We start from the raw sequence: 4063 nt of genomic DNA, 5'->3' as shown, positions 1-4063 counted from the left end.
GAACTCCAGAAGTGCTCAAAGGCAGCGCGCATTCTTTCAGGGCTACTTCTGCCTCTTCCTGAGCGGCTGCGCTCCATATCTGCACTCCACCCGGCCAAACACAGAGAAACCAACCTGTGGCTTGATTTGGCTAATAAAAGTGTGCATGGCAGAGATGACTTATTGATTCAAAGATGCTCCATGGGAAGAAAGACAGCCACTGCGGGGAGTGGAAGAGGAGGGGATCCCCAGAGCGCGAGACACACAGGAAACCCCCTCCTTCAGAAAAGAACAGAGAAACCTTTCAGTTCTTCAAGTGCAGAAAAGAAGGGGTTTATGACTAGAAGTCTGATTCTCTTTAGTCGAGTCTGCATTTCTGGGAGTGGAAAGGTTAACCGTTCTTATACAAAACCTGCACGTTCTTATCTTTTTATTTTTTGTTTTTTCTGGAAATCAACATCGACACTTTAAAAGTAAATTCTTTGAAATAGACCGTTCTGAATTTTAGAAGAAACAAATACGATTTGGGTTTTTTAATCATAAAATATATGATTGTATATCATATATATATATATATATATATATATATATATATATATATATATGTATTTTACTCTTTAAGGGAACAGACAATCGACTTTAATGTCTGATGCATCGGATTAATTTATGGACTCTGTAGTTATTTAACAACGTTCGGATTAGAATGCCTACCTTTTATCTTCAGTTCATGAAGCACAATTAAACCTGTGTTTAATTCTCTGCCTCATCACATGCAAAAATGGCACATAGCAACAGGGTCACGGCTTCTCAGGCTTCTCACTCCACCAATGACTTCACAAACCCGTGGCCACTGTGAAAATAGAAACACTAGGAAGAATCCACAAATGTCTATTGTATTTCACATAAGTCCCACCTTTCCCTAATGTCTCCTGGTAAGATTGCCACCAAAACACACTTAATTGTTACTGGGTGGTGAATGTTCTGAATCAGAAATTCTGGGATAAGCTGTAAATATTAAGCAAAAACTTTTCTTTCTTTCTTTCTTTCTTTCTTTCTTTCTTTCTTTCTTTCTTTCTTTCTTTCTTTCTTTCTTTCTTTCTCTGTTTTCTGTTGGTTTTGTTTGTTTTTTTATACAGGGTCTTGCCTTGTAGCCCAGACTGAACTGCTGGAACTAAACCTCGTGCCTCAGCCCCCAGAGTGCAAGCCTAGATGCTGCCGATAGTTTGAAGTAAGTGCCATTCAAGTAGACCAACTTATAGGATTAAAGCTGCAGGGGCTGACGGGTCCATTTTCCCATCCTTCCTTCACTTGTTATACTCAGAACACTTGATAGACTGTGTACATGTATGTGTGTGCATGTGTATGTATGTGTGTGTGCTTATGTGTGCTTGTGTGTGTGCATTTATGTGTATTGTATGTATGTGTGTGTTGGTGTGTGTGTATGTGTGTACATGTGTGTGTTCCAATGTGTGTGTGGTGTGTATATGTTTGTGTACATATGTGTGTGTATGTGCGTGTATGTATGTATGTGTGTGTTGGTGTGTATGTGTATGGGTTGGTGTGTGTTGGTATGTGTGTGTTGTGGGTGCACACGTGCAATACACATACACACGCATGTGCACACCCAGAGTTTTCCAAAGATTCCTTCAGTATCCTCATCTATCCAAATACCCCTGCTTGTTTGGCAGAGAGAGGCACCCCAGAAGATCCATTACCAGGCATAGATTGCCAGCTTCTATCTTGAATTCATCATGAAGTTCCCTCCAAAAACAATCTTGTCTTCTCAAAGTGAAAGGTTACACATAAAACAGTCTCTCCCTAGCCCGGCAGAAGCGGAGGATGCTGTGAAGGGAAGAGAGAAACTGGGGGAGGCCTCCCTGGTTCCCTGAGACAAGCAGCTTGTAACAGCTTCCAGCCGGAACTCACTAAACAGGCCCCTCACCAGGGACACGCTGTAGTCCAGCCCTGAGAAGGACTTAGTCCCCCCCACCCCCACCCCCATGTGCTCTCGGCTCTCAACAGAAGAAAACAAACCGTGATCTCTTTTGGAAATCCTCACTTGGGCTGTCTGAGGCCACCGTCAAAAATTACGCTTTTCTTCTACCTCGACAGAGATGGAGAAACAACGTGATTACTGTTTCCTGAACAGCGTTCTGGACCTGGAGTTTTCTAAGGAAGGCATCACTGAAACCAATTTCCAGGTCATCAGAGTACACAGACCTTTAAGGTCACACGTGCCTGGCTCTGGAGTCAATCCCCAGAGACTGTGTGACAGAGGCCCTGATAAGCATGAATGAGTTAACTCACCTCGCTTAAACACACAGTAGTCCAAATAGATTTATCGTGGCTGTTTATGATAAAGAACATAAGAATCTGATATTATAATTTTAAAGACGTCAGTAGTATCTAACGGTATATGTTTTAAAACATTTTACAACGTTCACAGTACAGTATTTCCTACAGACAGAGAAAAGGTGAAAACAGATTTATTTTGGGTTTCTTCCTAGTCTTGCTACACATAAATGCCTGGGATATAGTCGCATAGGCTTACATACTATTTAATACATTTTTTTCATGTCAGTCTAACTTGGGCCTCTACACAACCAAATTCCCAATTCAAAACTACGTAAGAGCTCAGACTTTGACCTTATGTTTATATAGCTCATGCTTGTAATCTCAGCACTAGGGAAACTGAGGCAGGAGGATCACTACAAACTTGACCCAACACAACCAGCTCTAGGACAGCCTGGGCTCCAAACTGGGGCCCTGATTCAAGAAGAAAAGGAAAGAAAAGGAAGCCGGGTGTGGTGGCGCACACCTTTAATCCCAGCACTCCGGGAGGCACAGATGGGTGGATTTCTGAGTTTGAGACCAGCCTGGTCTACAAAGTGAGTTCCAGGACAGCCAGGGCTACACAGAGAAACCCTGTCTCGAAAAACCAAAAAGAAGAAGAAGAAGAAGAAGAAGAAGAAGAAGAAGAAGAAGAAGAAGAAGAAGAAGAAGAAGAAGAAGAAGAAGAAGAAAAGGAAGAGAAAACAAATGGACACATACTAGTAATAATAAATAGGCTGATACATTAATTTAAACAGCAGTAATAGGAAGAATATTCTGTCTGTCCTTTACAGTTATTGTCAGAGCGACAGAGACGGTATCTCTGTTTGGGCTGTTAGTCTTAATTTGCTTTCTGTTTCTGTGATACAGACCATGGCCAAAGCAACCTGGGGAGGGAAGGGTTTATTTCATCTCACATCTTAAAGTCCATCACGAGGGAAGTCAGAGCAGGAAGTTAAGGCGGCAGTCCAGAGACAGGCACTTGAGCAGAAGCCATAGCTGGAACGCTGCTCACTGGCTCTCTCCCCACGGTTCGCTCCCGTGCCTTTCTCTTCATCCAGGGCTACCTGCCTAGAGCTGGCACTGGCCACGGGGGTCATGGCCCTCCCATATCAATCATTAATGGAGAGAGTGTCCCCCACAGACTCACTTATAGGCCAATCTGGTGGCAGCAATCCTTCAGTTAAGGATGCCTTTCTCCTGATGACTTTAGCTTGTGTCAAAGTGACAAGAATTAGTCAGCATGCTGCAGAATGGCTTCTAAAGGACAAGCCATCCCCAACATCTTAGTTGGTTGCTATAGAGATAAATATAACCTCATCTCTCATGGGCCTTTGTGCCTGAGGAGCACCCGCAGGCTGGTCTTCCTGACTGAACATCTTCAGCCAGAGACTGGCCCCCTCCTTTCTGGCTCCATCTCTTCATTGGTGTCTACCACATGACAAGTCCTGAGTGAATATTTGCTATTCTTCTCCAAAGAAGTGAGAAAATGTTTCATGTAAACATAGCCAACACAGCACTGTCTCAACTCTAAGTATTGAACATTATTTTCGAAATCTCAAAAGAAAAAGATAGAACACAATGACATTTCTTTCCTACTATAATGTCATAATTCTCGAAGTTACTAATATTGTCAGTGCAGCCTCACCTGCATTTCCTCTGCCCCCCTCATTTCCTCCCCCTCCCCAGCCTCTCTCCCTCTCCCTCTCCCTCTCCCTCTCCCCCTCTCTCTCCCTCCCCCTCTCCCCCTCTC

Source organism: Mus pahari, chromosome 21, assembly GCF_900095145.1.
Source record: "Mus pahari chromosome 21, PAHARI_EIJ_v1.1, whole genome shotgun sequence".
NCBI classification, from domain to species: Eukaryota; Metazoa; Chordata; class Mammalia; order Rodentia; family Muridae; genus Mus; species Mus pahari.
This window is presented reverse-complemented; position numbering follows the sequence as displayed.